This window comes from Cetorhinus maximus, chromosome 14, assembly GCF_964194155.1.
Source record: "Cetorhinus maximus chromosome 14, sCetMax3.hap1.1, whole genome shotgun sequence".
Lineage (NCBI taxonomy): Eukaryota > Metazoa > Chordata > Chondrichthyes > Lamniformes > Cetorhinidae > Cetorhinus > Cetorhinus maximus.
Genome location: NC_135892.1, coordinates 55,960,411 through 55,984,777, shown reverse-complemented (window position 1 = coordinate 55,984,777; position 24,367 = coordinate 55,960,411). Strand labels below are relative to the sequence as shown.

The 24,367-nt window shown below is 44.2% G+C and overlaps 1 long non-coding RNA gene across 1 annotated transcript in view; it reads left to right on the top strand.

Annotated features, from left to right (window-relative positions):
* The first annotated feature begins 5,126 nt into the window (after window positions 1–5,126).
* LOC144690134 (uncharacterized) overlaps window positions 5,127–24,367 on the top strand; it is a 36,910-nt gene continuing 17,669 nt past the window's right edge. Inside the window, exon 1 of the long non-coding RNA XR_013578762.1 lies at window positions 5,127–5,162. This is a non-coding gene — a long non-coding RNA (uncharacterized LOC144690134). The remainder of the gene's footprint in view (window positions 5,163–24,367) is intronic.

The window sequence follows — 24,367 nt, the reverse complement described above, 5'->3', positions numbered from 1 at the left end:
TTGCATTCTCATCCTGTCCATGGCTGCACTCACCACCCACACATGGCAGGCAACCTCATCACCTGCCCTGGCATGCATCCAGCTCACACTTTTCAGTTGTCTTTATGCAGGATAAGCTTGCACACATTCATAGGAAGAGGTCTCAGGCCGGGGGTGGGGTGGCTGGAATCAAGGTCTTCACTGCCTACAAAAATTAAGCCATTAAGAGGGCCCGAGAGGAAACATACCATGCCTGTGCCACCGGTGAGGTGGGTGGCGCACATCCAAGTGAAGATCCTGCACCAGCTCATCCCTCAGATAATCATACAATGAATGCATTGTCCTGTTTTAGAGTCATCTGCCATTCACTAATTATCTCTACTTTCTTTCATAGACATCCCTGGGAAACGCCCGAGGGCATCTATAAGCCTGGCCCTCAGCTCCAGCCCTGACGACAGCTTGGATGAGGAACCAGAGAAGAGCACCATAGAAGGCTCATCACAGTGCTCACCCACACCCTCCACCAGTGCAGAGTCACACACCTTGGTGGGACCTAGTTCTAGAGCAGGCTCAGGGTCACAATTTAGTGAGCACAGCACACAATCTGGTCCACAGCAGGTGAAGGCAGGGACATCAGAGGTCACCAGCGCTCAGAGGACAGGTGGAGGCCATGATTCTGCTGAGTCCGAGTCAGATGATGAGCCTCCAGACTTGGTTCTAAATCAGTTGGTGGAACTACAGTGACAATCACTGGAACATCAGGAAGGATTGTCAGCTGCATTCCTGTCGTGAAGCTATTAATGTATATAATGTTATTGGAAGTTATTTTTGTTTAATAGAGGACTATTCTGTGTGTGTGTCTTAATTGGATTAAAGCCAGCTAGCCCGGGTGCTTTGATGTATACTACTTTTAAGGTGTAAGAGAGGTAGAGTGCATTTGCATTTTGTTGAAGAGAGCATTCAAGAAGGTAAGTGAAATCTGGCACCTAGTTAGCAGAGACCAAGCAATGTGTATATTACTAATAAAATTGGTAGTATGAAAGAAGAGAGGAGGAGTTCAAAGGGGCTTGTGATGCAATGGGAATTTGCATTCAAAGAAATGTGCTGGGTATAACCGATAGCAGTTTTGTGTGTGCAGGGCAGAGGCATGTAACATCAAAGCCTGTAAGCCTGCCACTGTGTCTGCAAAAGAACCAAATTGAAAGGAACCTCATTTTGAATTTGTACAGTGAAAATGCTTTTCCTGGTGTCTGCTTAAAGTCTGTAGGGTTGCTATTGCCTTAGTGGAGATTAGTTTGGGAATTTGTTAAAAGTTATGATAGTAGTAATTTGTAGCCATGTGTATATATTTAATTTGTGTGAATTAATAAATGTCTCATGTAGCTTGATATAAAACCTCTCAAGAACTGATGGCCTGATTCCTAAATTTAGAGCTGCATCTCAAACATATCACTTAAACAGCTGTCATAATTATATTTTTAAAGTTTGCGTCTGGGATTTTTAAATAACTCAGCTTTACCAGCTGCTTTGTCATAACAATTGGGGGCTTTAGCGGGATTAAAATATTTGTAATTCCTTGATTGCTTTGGAATTGGTGAATCTTTAGATTATGAGGGTGAGAAGCACTTTGAATTCAGGAGCTGGTGAGGTATTTTAGAAGTGGTGAGACTACAAAATGGCTTTGGAAATTGCTAAAACTTGACTGGGAGTAGAAGAGATAACCCTGATTGGGTTGGAGAAAATAACCAAAAGTAGGTTAACAGAGTTGGCAGATTGGGGTTACCTGAGGGTGCTAGGAAATCAGGTATAATTAAGAGTATAGCACAGCATCTACAGTTAGAAGTGAAACCTGACATTAGTGAGTCACAGCTGGAGGTAGTGAGACTTCAGTTACAAATGAAGATGCTTGAATTTGAACAAGCAAAGGAACTGGAAAATCTTGAATTAGAAGCAAAGGACAGAGAAATGGCTTTTAAAAGGGAGTTAGAAATTGTGAAGATAGAGGAGGAGGAAAGAGAAAAAGAGAGAGAGAATTCCAACTGAAAAATTGACAGTTAAAAAAGAGACATAGGTGAGGAAGGACTTATCTCCAGAGTAGAACCCAGTGGGGAGATGTTTAAATTTGTACAAGCTCTTCCGATGTTTAAGGAAAAAGATTTTGAAGCATTCTTTATTTCATTTGAGAAGTTAGCTAAACAGATGAAATGGCCACAGGAAAACTGGATGTTATTATCACAGTCTAAGTTGCGAGGTAGGGCGCATGAGTTATATGCTTTGCTATCTGAAGAAATGTCGGTGAATTATGATGTGGTGAAAAAGGTTATTTTGAGTGCATTTGAGTTGGTTCCTGAAGCATACAGGCAGAAATTTAGGAATATGAGAAAACAGCCTGGGCAAACTTATATTGAGTTTGAAAGAGTAAAACAAATTAATTTTGACTGATGGATACAGGCGTTAAAATAGAAACAACCTATGCAGCTCTTAGGTAAGTTATTCTTTTGGAGGAATTTAAAGATTCAATCCCTTCAGTAGTGAGAACCCATGTGGAGGAACAGAGGGTTGATTCTGTAAGACAAGCAGCAGAGATAGCTGATGATTATGTGTTAGTTCATAGAGCTAAACTTTTTTTTCATCACCCTTTCAAATTGGAAAAGGATAAAAAGTGGGAAGGTGAAAGAAAGGTAGGTAGTCAGGGAAGAGGAGTAGCTGGAAGGTCCCAGGAAGTTCTTTCTCAGAATAAAAAGGAAAATGCTGAAGGTAAAAGTGACATTTGAAAGGTGAGGTGTTTTCATTGTAATAAAGTGGGGCACATGAAGTCAGTGTGTTGGAGATTGCAGGAAAAATCTGTTGGAATTGTTGGGGTACAGAAAAGCTCTGGAAGTAAATGTACTATGGATTCTGAGGTTCAGGCACAGGAGAAACCAATGGTTTGTGTACAGGTGAAACAGGGAGAATCAGTGAAAGTTGAAGAAGTGGGAATGTGTTCACAGTTCACTCGAGAATTCTGAGGAGCACGTTGCAAAAATGTTTAAAGACTTTGTGTGTGAAGGGAAAGTCTTTCCATGTGTACAGGGTGGAGGATGTAAAGATGGAATAGGTAGTTATGAGGGGCATAGATAGGGTAGACAGGAAGGAACTTTTCCCCTTGGTAGAGGGATCAATAACCAGGGGGCATAGATTTAAGTTAAGAGGCAGGAGATTTAGAGGGGATGTGAGGAAGAATTTTTTCACCCAGAAATTGATGGGAATCTGGAACTCACTGCCTGAAAGGGTGGTAGAGGCAGAAACCTTCCTAACATTTAAGAAGTGTTTGGATGTGCACTTGTGATGCCATGGCATACAAGGCTATGGGCCTAGTGCTGGAAAATGGGATTAGAATAGTTAGGTACTTGTTTGACCGGCGCTGATTTGATGGGCCAAAGGGCTTGTTTTTGTGCTGTAGACCTCTATGACCTCTCTATGTTAAAATTTGAAGAGACACAGTGGCTAGTCAATCCTGAATGTTGTGGGATAGTGATATTTGTTATTCAAATGGAGTATTGCAGCAGCAGGTGATAATAAGTGGGGTTCATGGAGATGCTAAATCTATTCCGTTGTGGAAGGTAAATTTAAAGAGCAAATGGAAGACAGGTGAAGTTATAGTTGGGGTGGTGAAAAAATTGCCCATTGCAGGGGTTCAATTTATTCTGGGTAATGATATAGCTGGATTATAAATGTGGGTGATGCCTATGGTAGTTGAGCAGCCTGTAGAAGTGTTTTCAACAGAGGTGTTACAGAAGGAGCATTCTGGATTGTTTCTTGATTGCGTTGTAACGAGATCAAAGGCTCATAGGGAAGAACAAGACAAACGAGACAAGCAGGCAGTTCAAAGGCAAGAAGAAGGTGTTGAAACCCAATGAGCTGGCACTGTGTTTGATAACATTGTTCAGGAGGAAGGAATGCAGGACAGTTCAGCTGAAATATTTAACTCAAAGATGTTAGTGGAGTTACAGAAAAATAATTTGCAATTAAAACAGTTATATCAGAAAGCTTATTCAGAAACAGAAGCAAAATATATTCCAGTATGTTATTATCTTCGAGGGGATATTTTAATAAGAAAGTGGAAGTTGGATCATGTCTCAGAAAATGAAAGCTGGAGGGAGGTGCATCAGATTGTTATCCCATTAGGGTATAGAAATGAGATTCTGAGGATTGCTCATGAAATTCCAATGGGGAGACAATTAGGAATTAGGAAAACACAGGAAAAAAACCAGAGGTTTTGTTTTTGGTCAGGATTGCATAGGGATGTAGTCAAATTCTGTAGAACCTGTTATACATGTCATATAACAGGAAAACCACAAGCATGATTAAGCCTGTGCCTTTAATCCCAATACTAGCATTTGACGAACCTTTTACCAGCGTCATGATTGATTGTGTAGGACCCCTCCCTAAGGCTAAAAGTGGAAATCAGTATTTCAGTATGTCAATAATGGATGTGTCTACTAGGTTTCCTGAAGCGATACCTTTAAGAAATATTACAACTTAAGAAGATTGTGGAGGAGTTGATTAAATTTTTTACAAGATATGGCTCACCTAAAGAAATACAATCGGGGGGTGGGGGGTGGGGGGCGGAGGGGGCGGTGTTGGTTCTGAAGGCAAGAATAGGAAGGTGGGGCCTGGGGGTTGGTGGGGTGCTGGGGAGAAGGCTGTGGGTGGGGGGTCTTGATGGAGAGGTGAAGGGAGGAGGGAATCTAATGTGGATAAGTGGGCCCTTGAGGGATGCATCCTCTACTTTTATGCATGAGGCCCAAGCAGGGTGACCTGCTAGGCTTTCCCCTTGCTCTTTACTCTTCCCACCAGCCTCAAAATTGAGGCTGGGCAGCAAGTGGGCATTAAGTGGCCAATAATTGGCCGTAAGGATCTAATTTGAGCGAGTGTGTGTGGACCACCCTCGACCCCACCTGCCACATGTAAAATTATGGACAGGAAGGTCGCCCAGGGAATTTTATGGGCCCTCCCACCTGCAAACTCGCCAGACGGTGAGGGGGGGACCATAAAATTCTGCCTATAATGTTTTTGTGTGTAGTTACAATAACTCACTAGAATTATTGATGCTTGGTTTTTTGCTTATTTCATAGAACAGCGGTGAATGCTGAACCTCCTGATTATGATGTGATGGTTAGACATGAGGAGAAAGGATGCAGGTTGGTGAAAGGCAGCTCAACTTTGGCTGTGATCTCAGAAAAATATTGCTTAGGCACCGTGAAAGTGTCTTGAATGACTTTGAATATCTGCTGTCTTGTATCATTTGCCACTGGACTTTCTTTATGTTCTGGGCCAGAAATTTCCTTTAAGCATTTTAATGACTTGCTCAGTTCTAATTCTTGCCTTACTGTGTGCTTCATTCATTGCAGTCCTCCTCTGGAGAACTGGTGATCCTATGAAGTGGTGCTATGGTCTTAGGAGCAAGGGGGGGATCTTGCCAAGCATGACCCGTACTGCCGCCTGCCCCAGCAGGGCAGGAACATTGGACCACTGATATGACAACTTCCTGCATATTGCAAGAAGCTGTGGCTCTAGGTACAAACCCCCTGCAGACTTAGGGAATTGAAGTGCTTGTGGTTCTCATGGTGATTTACATTTGGAACACACAAGACTACGTAGGTGCAATCAGTAGCCCCACAAGCCTGAGGAATCTGGTAATTCATAAAAAATGATCACCCTCTAAATCATCTTAGCCAAGTCGTCTGGGACAACCTGCGAGCTATATAAACTGAGCTGCCCATGTAAAGACAGCATTGCTGACTTGCCTTATACTTGAAGGTACAGAGATTTGGCAGACCTGGCAAAAGTTGCCTGTGCCTCCCTTGAATAAGCCTGTAGCATCAGAAATGTGGCAACTTTCTTTGTCATCGTCAAACCTATACATGCTATGGACCTTGGAGCAGATCTGCGTCCAACAATGAATGGAGTTCTTCCAAAGTTTCATAACTGAGGTGCACCCTCTGCAGAAACAGCTCAAGAGAAAGATCTTGAAATGTTTACATGGATGAATGCATCCTGTTGAATAAGTAATGCTGGGATTTGACTCTTGTGATGTCTGTTTTTTTCCTTCTCTTAAAGCCTCTGCTGCTCCTCTTCATACAACATGGAAAGTATATATTCTTCAGTATTTAGATCCTTGGTCCCTAACCCCCCTTTAGTACAATTCTCTCAGTGAACAATGAAACATGTAGGTGGTCTTTATGAATGAAATTATGAAAAAAATTCCTATGTATAGACAATCTCAAGAAATCTCAGATTCAGCAGCTCTTCTTTTAGGCAACCACATCTCCTTTAATAGCACTTGTGCATGTTTAGTACCATACAGGTAGATACACAAGTTATGGAATGCTGTGCAGAATATGCCTTTTCTTCCTACCTCTGTGATTTACATATGAATGCCACTGAGAAGCCAGGAGCTCCTTCAAGCTGTTCTAAAACCTGTTGGAATTTGCGACAATGGCACCTTTGGAGCAGAAATCCAACGAATCTCCCTTCAACATAACTGCAAATGTTGAACTCCATCCTCAGCCCAGAAATTTTGGAATCTTGTTGATCGAAAAATCTTCAATCTATTTCTCCCATAGCTAGCCCTATTAAATAAGACAATAAATACTACTTATTCCATGACTTCCTATTACCATATTATGAGGCACAATTTACTGTGCTGTCAACAGGGAAAGGATACCCATATCTTGCAGTCTTGCTCAAATCCAGCAATATGAAGATTCTCCAACCCTCCAGCTGATGCAAATTTGATATATTCTATAGACCACCAACTACTGGGAATGATATGGAGAAACAGATTTGCAAGGAAATTACAGAGAGGTGCAAAAACTATAAAACCAGTGCTCCCTGGATGATGAAGGAATTAGAGCCGGGGAAAGGTGCGTATGATAGATGTCAAGTTGATAATATAAGTGAGAACTAGGTTGAATATTTGAAGTTCAGGGGGGAAGTGAAGAAAGAAATCAGATCGGCAAAGAGAGAGTATGGGAAGAGACTAGCAGCTCACATAAAAGGGAATTCCAAAGTCTTCTATAGGCATATAAATAGTAAAATGATGGTAAAAGGAGGAGTAGGGCAGATTAGGGACTAAAAATGGGATTTATGCATGGAGGCAGGGGGAATAGCTGAGGTATTAAATGAATACTTTGCATTTTTCTTTACCAAGGAAGAAGGTGCTTCCCAGGCTATTGTGAAAGAGGAGGTAATTAATACACTCGAAGGATTTAAAATTGATAAGCAGGGGCTATTGGATAGGATATCGGTACTTAAAGTTGATATGACACTAGGAATGGGTTAGATGCATCTGAGGGTATTGAGGGAAGTAAAGGTGGCAATTGCAGAGGCACTGGCCATAATTTTCTAATTCTTCTGAGGGGTGGTGCCGGAGGACTAGGCATTTGGAAATGTTACACCCCTGCTCAAAAAAGGGTGTAAGGATAATCCCAGCAACTACAGGCCAGTCAGTTTAACATTGGTGGTGGGAATTGATAATCTGGGACAAAATTAACAGTCACTTGGACAAATGTGGATTAATTAAGGAAAGCCACTGGGGATTTGTTCAAGGTAAATTATGTTCAAGTAACTTGATTGAGTTTATTATGAGGTAACAGAGAACATTGATGAGAATAATGTGGTTGATGTAGTGTATATGGACTTCCAAAAGGCGTTTGATAAAGTTCCACATAACAAGCTTGTTAGCAAATTTAAAGCCCATGGAATAAAAGGGACAATGGCAGTGTGGATATAAAGTTAAAAACAAAAAAACTACTGCGGATGCTGGAAATCCAAAACAAAAACAGAATTACCTGGAAAAACTCAGCAGGTCTGCCAGCATCGGCGGAGAAGAAAAGAATTGACGTTTCGAGTCCTCATGACCCTTCAGCAGAACTCTGCTGAAGGGTCATGAGGACTCGAAACGTCAACTCTTTTCTTCTCCGCCAATGCTGGCAGACCTGCTGAGTTTTTCCAGGTAATTCTGTTTTTGTTTTGGATATAAAGTTGGTCGAGTGACAGGAAACAAAAGAGTAGTGGTGAATGGTTATTTCTTGGACTGGAGGTAGCTATTTAATGTGGTTTCCCAGGTATTGGTATCAGAATCACTGCTTTGTCTGACCTATATTAATCACCTTGGGCGGCATTTTTGAGCCACACCAGCGCCTGGCATCATCATGGATGGCACAGGAAAATTTGGAGTGCGGCCAAAATTCAGTTGACAATTAGTCAATTATTAGGTCAACCCTCAGCTTTCTCTTTCCTAGAAAAAAGGACTCCAAACTGTTCAATCTTTCCTGATAAGAATATCCTCTCAGTTCTGGCATTATCCCTGTGAATCATTTTTGCACCTTCTGCTGTGCCTCTATGTGCTTTTCATAATATGGAGACCAGGACTGTGCACAGCTTGTCAAGTACAGTCTAACTAAAGTGTTATAAAAGTTTAAAATAACTTCTCACTTTTCAATTCCATCTCTCTAGACATGAAACCCAATGCTTGGTTTGCTTCTTTTATGGCCTTATTAACTTGCATTGCTACTTTTAGTGATTTGTGAATGTGATTTTCTCTGTATGGTGCAGTTATTTTTGCCTCATCCAAATGTGGAATTACACTGCGTAAGTATTACTATTCTTGGAAGTGATCAGTTTATGTTCAGTGATTAACATTGTACAAAATGTACCTGATGCTTTCTATTCAGTGTTTAAATACACATAATGAACAACATTCAGTAACGAATTCATGATTCTAAGTGTGACTCATACTCCAGTGGCCTTATTTTTTAGACCATTTGGCTCCTATAAATATAATTGCAAAACCAAGTTGTGACTGAAATACTCACAGCGAGCTCCCATTAATCTCAGTATAAAAGACCGCCAGGCTTCCATATGATCCCAGCATTAATGGTCCTTGGAGCCTAATTTTGTTTATACAATAGATTTTAAACTGCACTCTTGGTAATCCAATATAATTTCTAAAACATCCAGTAATGCTGTGAGCAACACCCAATAGTGGTGAATTGGAGAAAATAGGTTTGTACATTTGTATGAAATTAATGTCCTTTGCTACACATAATTAAATTTGTGAAACAAAATAAATAGGTTGGTTGATAACTGAACTTGAGCAAATGACCATAACTACAGAATGCAGCTAACAATGGCACAAAATTAATATGGGCAGGTTTATACAAATGTTGTCCTTTCAACAGCTGATTAGAGAGCAGGCAGGTTAATCTGCCATAAAACCTCATGTGTGATTCAGAGATAAGAATTATGAACTTACTGTTGAGGGAGAATTTTCTGTCTGTCGGGCGGGCTGGTCGCGAACTGGCGCGGAGCCGATCGCCGCCCATGATCGGCTGCGTGACACCATTTTACATGGGCGTGCCAATTAAGGCCCACCCAGCATGATGCGCGCCCAGTAGTGCTCAGTGCTACCTGTATGGGCGGGGCTAGGAGGGAGAGTTGGGGCCTGGGCTCTCCCGCGCATGCGTGCGAAAGAGCGCAGTGATCACCCTGAGGCACGGAGATTAAGTTCAATTTGAAACTTTAAAATAAAGGAAGATTGAAATTATTTAGACATTTTAGATATGTCCCCTCTGAGCTGGGACATGTTTATGAAATGTGCAAAAAATGTTTATTAATTTAACATGAAACCTCAACCTGCCCGTGGATGAAGTTTCATGAAAAACGTGAAGGCCGCTTGGGCTTTTTGCCTGCCCACCAACCTTAAGGTTGGACGGGCAGCCCTGTCAATAAGTTCAAGTGGTTTATTAATGGCCTTAACAGGCCTTTGACAGATTGGTGGGTGTGCAGCCGCATCTGGCGCGCGCCAGCCGAGTGAAAGGTCTGAATGACGTGCGATGACATTGGGATGCACGTCCGATGTCACCGCGCGTCATTTTATACGTCGGCGTGTGGGGCCGGGCCCTGCACACCGAAGAGAAAAGTCTGCCCCTGGTGATGTTATATCGGATGAGCCCCAAATTAGTCCATTTGACATTTCCTCTATCCATTATTTGAGCAGAGATGTAACCCATTTATACCTGCATTGAAAAAGTAAATGGAGTGCAGCTGCCTAACTGTGAAGATTTGGGGCAGAATCTTCTGCCTGTTGGGTGGGCCGGTCGGGAGCGGGTGTGGGCGGGAGCGGAGCCGATCACCGCCCGCGATTGACTGCGTGCCACCATTTTACCTGGGTGGGCCAATTAAGGCCAGCCAAGCATGACGTGCACCTGATAGCACTCAGCGCCTGGTAGCACGCTACCTGTGCGGGCGGGGGGAGGAGGGAGAGTCGGGGAGAGCGCAGAAATCTCCCTGAGGCACGGAGCTGCCTCAGGGAGATTAAATTCAGATTTAAAGTTTAGAATAAAGAAAGTTAAAAATCATTTAACATGTCCCCTCATGAGCTGGGACATGTTTATGAAATGTTTAAAAAATATTTATTAATTTAATAAAACCTTCATGAAACCTCATCCCGCCCGTGGATGAGGTTTCATGAAAAATGTGAAGGCAGCTTGGGCTATTTGCCTGCCTGCCAACCTTAAGGTTGGACGGGCAGCCCGGTCAATTACCTAAATTGGTTGATTAATGGCCTTAAAGGGCTTTTGACAGTTCGGTGGGCGTGCAGCCGCCTCCGGCGCGCATTCGCCGAACGAAAGATTGGAATGACATGCATTGACGTTGGGATACACACCTGCCGTCACCGCACGTCATTTTACATATTGGCGTGAGGGGCCCACCCCCGAACGCCAACAGGAAACTTTGCCCCTTGGAGTTTGGTGAGAGGGGAGCTTTAAGTGTTAATTTTGTTCTTAAATTTTGCTCTTAAAATCTAATCTAGTCTGTAATTAGCAGTAACTGGAAAGTACTGTGTAAGCAGGCTAAGTTCTTTCTTTCTTGCAGTTTAGGCAGGGTAAACTCACTCTCAGCCATAGGAGCTGAGTAGTTAATTAGCTAACTGGTTGAATCTGGTTTCTATAGCACCAGTTCTGGTCACCACATTACAGGAAGGACGTAATAGCTCTGGAGAGAGTGCAGAGGAGGTTTACAAGAATGTTGCTAGGGTTAGAAAATTGTAGCCACAAGGAGAGATTGGATAGGTTGGGGATATTTTCCTTAGAACAAAGAAGGCTGAGAGGTGACTTGATTGAGGTGTACAAGATTATGAGGGGAATAGATAGAGTGGACAGGATAAAATTGTTTCCCTTGGTGGAGAATTCTAGAACCAGGGGACATAGATTCTAGATAAGTGGCAGAAGGTGTAAGGGGGACATGAGGAAGAACCTTTTTATGCAGAGGGTAGTGGGTGTCTGGAATTCACTGCCCAAGTTGGTGGTAGAGGCAGAAACTCTAAACTCTTTTAAAAAGTACCTGGATCTGCACCTTAAGTGCTCTATGGGCCGGGCGCAGGAAGGTGGGATTAGAAAGGGCACCTGGGTATCCTCGGGCTGGCATGGACAAGATGGGCCGAATGGTCTCCTTTTGTGCTGTAACTTTTCTATGGTTCTATGATTACAAAAGTAGGGAGGTTGTACTTCAGTTGTTTCGGGCATCGGTGAGACCACATCTGGAGCATTGTGTACAGTACTGGTCTCCTTATTTTAAGTATGTAAATATGTTAGAAGCAGCTCAGAGAAGGTTTACTAAACTAATACCAGGAATGGGCAGATGGTCTTATGAGGAAAGGCTGTACAGGCTAGGCTTGTATCCACTGGAATTTAGAAGAATAAGAGGTGACTTAATTGAAACATTTAAGACCCTGAGGGGACTTGACAGGATGGACGTGAAGAGGATGTTTCCTCTTGTGGGAGAATCTAGAACTGGGGTCACTGTTTATAAATAAGCGGTCTGTCATTTAAGACGGAGATAAGGAGAATTTTTTCTCTGAGTGTTGTGAGTCTTTGGAACTCTCTTCCTCCAAAAGGCGGTGGAAGCAGAGTCTTTGAATATTTTTAAGGCAGAGCTAGATAGATTCTTGATTAACAAGGGGGTGAAAGGTTATCGGAGGTAGGCAGGAATGTGCAGTTTAGGTTACATTCAGATGAGCTATGATCTTATTGAAAGGCCGAACAGGCTTGAGGGGCCGATCAGCCTACTCCTGCTCCTAATTTGTATGTTCATATGTATGTTCATATGTAAACAGAGGAACATCATATGGATGAGTTAAGAAATTATTTACCAATATTTAATGGAGCATGAGAATGCAAAACTCCCTAAAAAGGAGAGGAAAAGAGACAACATAGAAGAGAGGAGGGAAAGAAGCCCAAGAACAGCACTTGGCAAGTGTTAAGTGAGGAATACATCAGTGTGAACTATGTGATGAGTAGAACAATGGGAACACAGATTAAGAGGGGAGAGGGAAATGGATTAAGTGGGGTTGAAGGGGAGAGAATGGGGGCTAAACTTGATCACCCCAAATATGGGCACGGAAATTGCGATGCAGGATTGATTTGCAATTGTTGCTTCTAATGCACGTAGCACGGCAACTTCATGATTGTAGCATGCAGCTAGCACTAACTGCACTGTTGACTGGATGCCTGCCTCAACAACAGGCCCAAAATTGTGGGGATAGCATCACTTAAAGTTATTCCACACCCACATCTCACAGCTTGCAAATGCTGCCATCTATTCAACCATGATAGCCACATCACCTAGACACATTGCACCACGCTCACTGAAACAGTTTCTCTTGCAGGACAAAGTAGCCCACAACAGGAGGCAGCAGATGCTAACCGGTGGGAGGTGGGCATATCTGCATGTCCATATCCCTATAGAGGAGATGTTGCTCTCCATTGTTGGAGTGGCCAGCAGCAGGGTTGCAACAATAGAAGATAAATTCTCGTTCTTAATTCTTCTTCTCACATCCCACTTCCTCCTCATCCCACAACTTGTTCTGATTTACAAGCTGCAAATGGCGTAAGCATGCATCTCTTGCTTTTACCAACTCCCTTTACCCCAACCCATTCCCCATAATACGATATATTGGTAAGATGCCTGCTGGCCTGCCTGCCCTAGGCCTATGGAGGCCCTTAAGTGCCCAATTAAAGTGTAATTAAAAGCCTAACTCCGCCTCCACCTCCATAATACTGTCGGCATGAAAGGTGGACAAGAGTGAGCAGGCCGCTTTTTCACCAACTCTGGTGATAAAGCACAATGGAAGGGGGTGTACCCCATTTGGACAGGGCCCTGTGCACATTGGTGGCAACCCCCCAAGATGGTACCCCCAAGGCCGCTTTGTGCCTCTCTCCCAGTCTCCTGAACCCTCACCCTCCCCCATCCTGGGTGCCCAATCACTCCCCGAATATCCTGGATTTACCTGCATCCGGATCCATGCTGTCTTTCTTTCTGGGACTTCCACTAATGAGTTCTGGCGCTGCTGGGACTATGAGAGGTGCCGGTCAATTAGGTTGGTTAGCAGCTCTCGAGGATGAGACTTCCTTCCACTGAGAGGTGAAAGTCCCATGCTGAGCTTGTTAAGGCCACCCACAACATATTATCACTGCAGGGCAGTTTTTTATAAAGTTGGTTGGCTTGTGACTGACTTTTCTAAGGGATGGGGGAGGTACAATACACACCTCTGTAAAATTCACCGCTGTATTGGAGCATCAGCTATTCACCATATTTATTAACAACTTATATGATGGGATAGAAAATTACACAGCCAAATTTAGGCGGCAGTTGTAAGCAGTATTGGTGGACATGTAACATTACTAAGAGACATTGAACGGCCAAAATTATGGACAAATGGACAAATGGATTTCAACGTAGGCAAATATGAGGTCATCCACTTTGGACCCAAAATGCATAGAACAGGGTACTTTCTAAAGAGTGAAAAGCTAGAAACAGTGGAGATCGAAAGAGACTTGGGGGACCAGGTGCCTAGATCATTAAAATGCTATTGACAGGTACAGAAAATGATCAAAAATGCTAAGGTCTTGAGAACTAGAATACAAGGGGTAGAAGTCATGCTTCAGCTCTACAAAGCTGTGGTTAGACTACACCTAGAATACTGTGAGCAGTTCTGGGTACCCCACTTAGTAAGGATATACTGGCCTTGGTGGGGGTGCAGAATGTTACCTGGACTCCAAGGATTAAATTAGGAGGCGAGATTACACAAACTAGGGTTATATTCCCTGGAATTTAGAAGGCTAAAGGCTGGTTTGATTGAAATTTCAAGATGTTAGAGGATCAGATAGGATAGATAGAAACTATTTTTGCTGGTTGAAGAGCATAGAAATAGGGGTATAGGCTGGTGACCCTGGGGTTAGAAAGCCAGGTCGCGCATAGGCAAGAATTTGTGGAAAACTGCATGTAGCCAGACCTGGGGAGGGTATAAAAGAACACCTCAACACACGGGAGGAGCCAGAGAACACCTCAGGGAGAATCAAAGACGTCACCTGTGTCTAGGCAGCTTCGAGGAGCAAGGATCAAAAAACAATTTGTCTGCTATCACCTATTGTTAAGTATTTTTGTTCAATCATTTATTTAATAAATTTGGTTAACTTGTTTCACTGAAATCATTATCTGTTACCTTTATGTCTCGTCCCGAGTACTCAGTTAAGGTCAGGGGACCTTACACCAGTATTGCACCAAATTCCAAATTTGAGAATAACTTCTCTTTTCCCCTCCTCCTGATTTTGTTTTTTTACCTTCTGGTGCATTTCCCTTGATCCATTGAAGAACAACATTTTGCCTGATTCCATCAACTAAATGACAAATCTATTTCTTGTTCACTGTGTCTACTAACTTATTTACAACACTGCTACTAGTTTTCCTTCAGTCTCTCTTGCTCTTCTGCCTAATTGCCTGATTAAAAAACATGAATTTCTAGTTCTTCGCCATAAATCAAAAGTGAAAGAGGCCAGTTGGCTAGACCTCAAGGATTGTCTTGGCATTATCCATAAAGTACAAGCAGCATATCTGTTGCCAAGGTAAATGTAATAAAATTTTAGCTTTCACTAGCTCAACCTCTTTTTAGTAAGAGATAAAAAAGAAAAAATGATTCAAAGAAGGAGCAATTAAATATATTAAGTCATTGGTTATTTTGATATAATATACCATAATTCTGGTATATAGGGTAGAGAAGATTTTTCTTGTGTAGTATATAGCAAATCATTTCCTTTTAAAGCACTTATAAATGCTGATATTTTACATCATTGCTTTCGTGAATATGGAAAAGCACTTACTTTGCCAGTGCATTTGGTTGCTGCATGTAAAAGCCAATGGGGGGAGAAAACATCTAACTCCCACTACTGGGCATGGGATTCATTGCCGTGCAGGTAACACCACAAACTTTGCGTTGCCTGTTAATTTAAATGATAGCATGCAGCCCAGTGGTAAGCATGTAGCTGAGTGGCTGCAAACCTCAGCAGGAAGCTGAAGTGGCCAGCACCACTTTAGCTAGTCTGCCCTAGTTAAAATTAGTCAATTGAGTCAGATTGCCACTCTGCTCCTAATTACTTACCTTGAAACCCAGCTGCTCCTATCTCGCCCAACCTTCCGGGTTCGGACTATGTGAGATCCGAGTATTGCAGTGGGTTCCCAGGAACTACAGTCGAGGGCAGCTCAGTCGAAGGTAAGTAAGCCATGGCCCCCTTTTTTTTTAAGGCACTAGCCACTATGACAAGCCGGACACAAGGTAAGGGAATGGGATTTGGGAAGTGGAAGTCGGAGAGGGGTCGGATCAGGCCTGGGTGAGGGGCCAGGAGGGACCTGGGTGTTGGGGTGAGTGGTCGGGCCTGGCATCTGGGAGAGCAGCCAAGTCAGCTTGGGCCTGGGGGTGGGGGTGAGGTTGGGCAGGGCAGGTCTTGGTGTGATTGGGACAGGTCGGGTCGGGCCTGGGGGCTAGTGGTAGAGAATGGGGGTGGGAGGCAGGCTGGGTGTGTGGGGCTGGGTGAGATCGTGTTGGGCTTGGGAGGGGGTGACGGGTTGAGCTTGATGGGGGGATCAGTTTGGGTCCAGCTTGGGTGGGAGTTCGGGTCGGACTTGGGGGAGCGGCCAGGTCAGGTGGGGCCTGAGTCTGGGGTTGGGGGGTGGTCGGGTCGGGGGTCTGTTTGGGCCTGGGAATGAATGGGGAGGGGGCTTTAATTGGCCTGAGCACAGCAGCGTAGAATCGGGCCGAGCATTGGCGGGGGATCAGGCCGGGTGTGGGAAGAGAGGTTTGGGTTGTGGGCTTGGTGGGGTGGGGGGGTGGTGTTGTCTTCGACCAAGTCAGGCATGGGGGCCAGGTTGGGCTTGGGTGTCAGGTTGGACTTGGTTGGGCCTGGGTCAGTGAGGTCAGGTTGGATTGAGTCATTGGGAGGGTTGTCGGGTTGGACCCGGAAACTGGGAGGGGGGAGGGATGAGGGGGGCGGGGCAGCGGGAAAGGGTCGGGCCTGGGACTGCAGGTCGGGTCGGGCATGGGGGAGTGTGTCAGATTGGGTCGGGCCTTTAGGGGAGTGGTCAGACCGGACCTGGGGACAGGTGTGTGGGTTGGATCGGGCCTGTGGATGGGAGCTATAGATGGAAGCTGGCTATGGAAGTCGGGTCAGGTTGGGCCTTGGGATCAGGGTGGGGTGGGTGGTGTTGGGCAGGTTGGGTAGGGCCTGGGGGATGTGGTGATCAGGTCAGGCCGAGCCTAGGGGCGGGGGGTTTGGGCCGATCAGGGTCTGGTTGGGTCAGGCAGGGGAGCGGGGTGATGGTGGAATCAGGTCAGGCCTGGGGAAGAGGAGTTTGGGTCGGGCCAGGGGCGTTGGTCCGGCCAAGCCGGAGAGATGGTGGGTAAGGTAGGGCCTGGCGGGTTTGTCAGCAGATTATTGGGGAGGGTGAGAGAGTAGTGATGGTTGGGGAAACCCCATGGGGCTTTGCGAGGTCCTGAGGGTGTCGGGCTTAGTGCGGGGGTGGTGTCTCATGGGGTTTGGGGAGGGTTGGGGGAGTCCCGTGTGGGCGGTTGGGTGGGCATTAGTGGGGTGGGGGTGTCCTTTTGGGATTTTGGGGGGCGGTTTTGTGTGGTGAAGGAGTTGAGGGGAGCCCTGTGGGGGTCAAGGGGAGGTAGCGGGGCAGTTTGGTTCATTGAAGACTTTAATTTATCATGCATTTTCAAAGGTATATACTCAGCTTGCATTTTGTATTTCAAATCTTCCAATTCAGCTTTCCAACCTTTTTCATTTTCCTTTTGCAGGATTTGTAAATTTTGGACTTCATCAGATAGTTTTCTTTCATTCACAATCAGCAATGCACTACCACCAGCTGTCGTAGTTCAGGTAATGTGCTGGGGTTTCCAAAAAGATATATTTTTGGGCTTCCTGAAAGTTCTTGTCTCTCTGGCACCCCCATGTCGTTTGCTCAGGTCATGTCTTTTGTCCTTTCGTAGATTTATTGGGTGCTTTCTAGCCCTCTTTTTAAGCTCTGCGCATTCCACAACCTGAAGGTTAAAGAATTTGTCACAGGCTTTTAATATTTTATTGAAGCTGGTTGAGGATTCAACACTGCACTGCATTAGGATTACTTTATCACTAAGTTCACCAAGCCAGTATAAAAAGGAATTAATCTGGACTTTTTTGACTTTCTACTTAGACTCGATGTACTCCAGTAGTTTAGAAATTCTCTTCCCCAGGATGCCCAATTATTCATTAGGTTTGGCCTTTGGATAAGTCCAAATTGTTCTGGAACAGTGGAATTCTGATCCATGGTTAAATATTTAAGAGCTTAAGTTCTGCCTTGAGAGATTTCTGAATTTCAAGATGCTATCCTCTTTCACTTGGACACAAAGGGGTTTCCCACACTTGCCAGTTTCGGAGGGCTCTGCTACAATGGCGAATGCGCTCAGCTTAAAAAAATTTCAGCAATGCCTGTTCAGCTGCCTGCAGAATTTTCTTGCTCAGTGTTTTACTTTAAAATCACGAATTTGTCAAATCCTGGCTTTTGATTGCGCTCAGCTGAGTTTAGAAGTTGTGACTCCACTTGATTTTTAAAATTAATTATTTTTATGCTTTCCATTTCGTAGTGAGCTTGGATGCCACGTGTTCAGGCACCGACTCGGGGATTGGGTTTCGGTGATGGGTTTATTCAAACTGCAGTTCTCAATTGTTTAAAGATTTCTCAGGACTTGCTGTAGCCTATGGTTTTAAAAGATTTAGCTCACCCCTGCTATGTCTGCTGTGTCTAAACTCTGGGATTTGAAGCTGGACTTATAAAAGAGATTCAATGCAGTCTTCTACTGCGGTAAGGAATTTTGAATTTCTGTTTTCAGCTTCCAAGCCTTTCTTTGAAGCTTTTTCCTGGTAATTTTGCCTCTGCACCTCTGCTTCTGGAGCTCCTTTTCACGTCAGAATGCTTTTAGATATTTTCTCAGTCGTCCAGCACTTTAGTTTTTCTCTGCATTGTCTGCGAGGGTTTAAGTTTTTCCGCAAGTTGCTACCAGGCTGGTAGGTCTAAAGAAGTCTTCATTGTCATATGTAGGTTAACTGAAAGTCCTTATTGACTCCTGGAACTATTTACAAGTGTACAATGTAGGGTACAAGCTAAGAGCTGTCTCCATGCTTGCTGGTACACACACCTCTGTCCAACACTTGACTGTTCCTCGATGCAGGACATGTGGCATCTTACATCATGGTGTGGGCAATACTGTACTCAGTTCCACATTAACCTTGTATGTGCCAGGCCCTAATACTACTGTGTTCGTTTAATTATTTTTAACTATTTGGTATGAATGATGCACACAGTGATGAAAAGTAGTCAGAAAACGTTTGTACCTTTCCTACAATTACAATAGAAGTGACCTATTTATGAAAAGAAGATACAGGATACAAGCTGTGTTAATTAAATTCAATTAGCGTCTGTAAGTGGATTGTCTGTCTAACTGCAGGGCATTTACAATGATTGCAATCATATTAAGGCCTCATTAGGCAGACTAATATTCCATTAACCTAGTTCTTAATATAACAGGAATGATTACAGTGCCAAATAATTCCAATTTTATTTCCCATGAAATATATGCTTATATTAATGACATATGACTGGTCATTGAAAAAAATTGTAACTGATTTGGGCAAGTTTTTGGAAGGATTTCAATGCTGAAAAGATGGAGAAAGCAGAGTTTAAAAGTAGGCTTATGAATGACTGGTGTCAATAACAGGCCAAAAAGAGGATTTGTGGATCAAAGCCTATAGCGATGGATGAAAAGACAAATTAACCATGAGAGTCAGTGCAACACGAGATTTCTGGCCCTAACTGGATCACAACGTGCCTGGTTTCTTGTTTTTTCCCAACAAAATGCATAATACACCTTAAAACTAAATGAACTGATTCTGGAACTGTTAACAGAACAGTTTCAATGCTTCAAGGATAATTGACAAACTTGTATTGTGAACATTTCAATCAGAGCTCAGTATCATTAACAAATTCAGAATACAGGCAGAGACCATTTGTATGGCTGCATGGATGTATGCAGTTGCTGCATATGCATGAAGACTGGGCTATAGGGTTGCCAACTGTGATTTAATGCATTCCTGGAGGTCTCATCACATGATTTTCCCTCCACGCTCTTGCCATTAGTTGACAACACATCCATCCTTGTGATGCACTGCCTTCCTATGCCAATTGGAAAGCAAAAAGACTCATTACCCAATTGAATGATGTTTGACTATCAGCCAAACAGCCTTTTTTACTCATTTTCAATGAGTTGTAACTTCCTCGGATTGGTAATCCACGTCGGATTAATACTCCATGCCCAATTAATTAGGTGATTTTTCTTCTGATCCTGTCTCACCCAACCTTCCGACTCAGGCTAGGCAAGATCCAGCCAGCGCAGCTCATCCTCGAGGCCCAGCAGCAAAGTCCAGCTCCATTGAAGTGAAGGAGGACACGTCCCCTTTTGTATGACACTAGCAACCCTACTGGGCTACGCTATCCATTATACAAAAGAATTGAATCCTAAGAAAGGCACAACCTGTTTTCCAAGAAAAATTAGGCTTGGGCCAGGATTTTAAGTTATTGGGCTGGATTTTGGAAGCCAACTGAGGCGTGTTTCCACAGGTAGGCGGGCCTGGAATTTTCTGGCACAACCGGTATGCTGGCATTCTCCCGTCTTGGGGCAATTTTTAAGGAGGCAGATTTGGCTGGGTGACAGCTACCTGCCTGCAAATGGAGGGTAGTTTGATAACATGATTTAAGGGCAATGATCAGAGGCTGACTGGAATTTTCTAGTTGGCCTGTGTGCCCCCCTGCAGCGTCCGGAGCCCAGCAGATGCCTGGAAGTGGGGGTGGGGGTATCATCTGCCATCCTTAATTGGACAGTGAGTGTGCCCTTTGGCCATTAATTGGCCATTCATTTGAAAATAATATCGGGTGACTATTCTTGACCTGGTGCAAGGAAAGGACCCAGATTTAATCCCAATTCCGAGGTTCCAATCTCAAAACACAAATCTAGTCTATTATGTTATTGATGGTACTTATTCTTTTTCAGCTTTTTTCATAGCTCAGGTGAGACACTTCATAGAACAATAGAATGATACAACAGAGAAGGAGGCCATTCAGCCTGTTATATCTGTGCCAGCTCTCTGAAAGAACCATCCAATTAGGCCCACACTGCTGTTCATTGCCTGTGGCTCTGCAAAAAAGTATTCCAATCAATTTGATTTTGGCACTGTATTTCCACACTGACCTTGGAGCAAAGAAACATGGGCCTCGTCAGGTGCGCGCAATCAGCGGGCCTGGAAGCCGACGGGAAACGGGCCTCTGACCTCGATCAGCCTCTGACCACGATTTCACACTGGCTGGCCAATTAATGGCCAGCCAGCGTGAAACGTGCGCTGAACGCTCTACGCTGCTGGGGTGGGGGCAGGAAGAGGGTGGGCACCGACATCACCGTGGGCACGGGTGAGCGCTTCCACTGAGCTCCCTGAAGGCAGACAGCTGTCTCAGGGAGCTGCAGATCTGCAAATAATAAAATAAAGCAAAAAAAAGCTGCAAAAAATGTCCATGTATCACAAGCAAGGACCCTAAAGCAGACCTCATAAAAATGCTATCCCCAGATATTTCTATTTTTATATATCCTAATGTAGATTTCATCCCGCCCTTGGATGAGGTTTCATCAAAAATATAAAGGCCGCCTGACTGATTGGCCTGTCTGCCAACCATAAGGTTGGATGGACCACGAAAAGCTGTGTTCAATTGCACAGTTAATGGACTTAATTGCCCGCTTAAATGTTGGCGGGCGCGCTTCTGACTGCTGCGCGTGCCTGTCAAGCAAAATATCGCGCGATTGCGTGATGACGTCGGGACACTTGCCCGATGTCATCATGAGCGATTTTACGCCCGTTTGGGTTGGGTGTGCACCCACCTGTGGAATGTAAAATTCTGCCCCATGCTGTTGCCGAGCCACCAGTGCCATTATTTTCCAGTTTACGGTGGAGGCACTACATTAATTACTTTTTACTGAGATAAAGATGGAACAGCACAAAAGCCCCAGGAATTAGGGGGTGATGTCATAATGTCATAAGTTACTTCCTGGAAGTTGAGCTGCAAAAGATGTAACATAGTTGTACAACTATAATGCAGTCTCCAGGACATTCATGCTGACATAAAACCTCGTTATAAAATTTCTGTGACACCTTCTGTTGACATCAGAACCTGGACCTGGGCCTTGGCTTACCAGGAGGCTCAAATGTTCATTATTCAACTGGCAGAAAATTCTGGAAAAATACATCAGGGGATATATTGCAGTCATTCGCATAGTTTTAGCATATACCTGTCCACATATTGGCGGAGGTGGAGGGCAACAAGCAGAGATGAAAGCAGAGACACTCCGCTGAACAATTTTCTACCAGGTCCACCTAAAAATTCTCAAAAGGGGCCTGAAAATCTAGGTTTGTAGTAATATTTTCTCAATGCAAAGCATTAGAAAAATCACAGCACTTCAACCAACTCAGAGCCAGTAAAATCAATCAACAATTAACTTGAAAGTAGTTGATGTGTCAACAGGGTGAAGCCAAAATACAGGACTACTTGCATGCCAAACAGCGGACACAGCATGTGGTAGGCAGGAATAAGCAATCCCAAAACCAATGGATCAGATCTAAGCTCTGCAATCCTGTTACATACAGTCATGAATGGTGGTGGACAATGAAGCAACTAACTGGAGAAGGAGGGTCCACAAATATCCACATCCTCAGCCCAGCACATCAGTACAAAAGACATGGCTGAAGCATTTGCAGCCATCTTTAGCCAGCTGAAGAACCGAGTAGATGATCCATCTCCTCCTCCTGGGATCCCCAGCAACCCAGATGCCAGTCTTCAGCCAATTTGATTCACTCCATCTGATATTAAGAAATGGCTAAAGGCGTTAGATACTGCAAAGGTTATGGGCCCTGACAATATTCTACAATAGTACTGAAGACTTGTGTTCTGGAACTAGTCGTGCCTCTAGCCACGTTGTTCCAGTACAGCTACAATACTGGCATCTACCCGGCAAAGTGGAAAATTGTCCAACTATGCCCTGTCCACAAAAAGCAGGACAAATCCAACCAGGCCAATTACCACCCCATCAGCCTACTCTTGATGATCAGCAAAGTGATTGAAAGTGTCGTCAACAGTGCTATCAAGCGACACTTACTCAGCAATAACCTGTTCACTAACACTCAGTTTGGGTTCTGCCAGAGCCACTCATTAAGCCTTGGTTCAAACATGGACAGAAGAGCTGAACTCAAGTGATGAGGTAAGAACATGATATCAAGGCAGCATTTGACAGAGTGTGGCATCAGGGAGCCCTAGCAAAACTGATGTCAATGGGAATCGGGGAAAACTCTCTGCTGGTTGGAGTCATACCTAGCACAAAGGAAGATGATTGTGGTTATTAGAGGTCAATCATCTCAGTCCCAGGACATCATTGCAGGAGTTCCTCAGGGTAGTGTCCTAGGCCCAAGTATCTTCAGCTGCTTCATCAATGACCTTCCTTCCATCATAAGATCAGAAGTGAGGATATTCTTGGATCATTGCACAATGTTCAGCAACATTCGCGATCCTCAAATACTGAAGCAATCTGTGTCCTTATGCAGCAAGACCTGGTCAATAGTCAGGCTTGGACTGATAAGTGGCAAGTATCATTTGCAACACCCAAATGCTAGACAATGACTATCTCCAACAAAATTGAACCTAACCATCTTCCCTTGATGTTCAATGGCATTACCATCCCTGAATCCCCCACTATCAACACTCTGGGGATTACGGTTGATCAGAAACTGAACTAGACCAGCCATTTAAATATTGTGGCTACAAGAACAGATCAGAGGCTGGAAATTCTGCAGAGAGTAACTCACTTTCTGACACCCCAAAGCCTGTCCACCATCTACAAGGCACAAGGCAGAGGTATGATGGAATACTGTCCACTTACCTGGATGAGTGAAGCTCCAACAACACTGAAGATGTTTGACACCACCAGGCCAAAGCAGCCTGCATGATTGGCACCCCAACTTCAATACTTACTCCCTCTCCCACTAATGCACAGTAGCAGCGATGAGTATCATCTACAAGATGCACTGCAGCAACTCACTAAGACTCCTTTGACAGCACCTTCCAAACACCTGACCTCTACCACCTAGAAGGACAAGGGCAGCAGATGCATGGAAACACCACTGCTTTGAAATTTCCCCCCAAAGTCTCACATCATCCTGACTTGGAACTAAATCGCCGTTCCTTCATTGTCACTGGGTCAAAATCCTGAAACTCCCTTTCTAACAGCACTGCGTTTGCACCTACACCACAGGAACTGCAGTGGTTTAAGAAGGCACTTCAGTACCACCTTCTCAAGGGCAATTAGGGATGGGCAATAAATGCTGGCCTAGCCAGGCGACAGCCACATCCCATGACTGAATATAAATAAAATTAATAATCTCTTTAAATAACACTGGTGGGAGGGGGGTAGGGGGTGGGGGGGGTGGGGTTGCGGTGGGGGGGCACAGTGATGGTCCTTCCTGCTGCTGAATCCATGTTCAGCTGCATTTAAGAGAGGGCATTAGCTGGATTGGCAAGGTCGAAAATGGCAGTCCTGGTGTCAATGAAATGTTACACATTGACTGACATCATGATCTGCCTAGTCAGCTGCATACCTCCGGTGCATGCTCCTAATGCTCCTTCCCAAAATCGCACTCCATGGAGGCTGTGCTAAAAGTATGATCATGGATGCCATTTTAGCACCAAAATGGCTCCTGTATCACCAAAACGTTGGACGTTATGGACCAAACTTTGTGTCCTATATTTCTAATAGTAGTTGTAGCACATTGTTGGTTAGGAAGTGATGTTGCTCAAAAATCCCCAGGGCCGGGATTTTCCAGTCCTGCCCACTGTGTCACCAGAAATTCCCACTCAAATGTCAATGGATATTTGGCTGCTT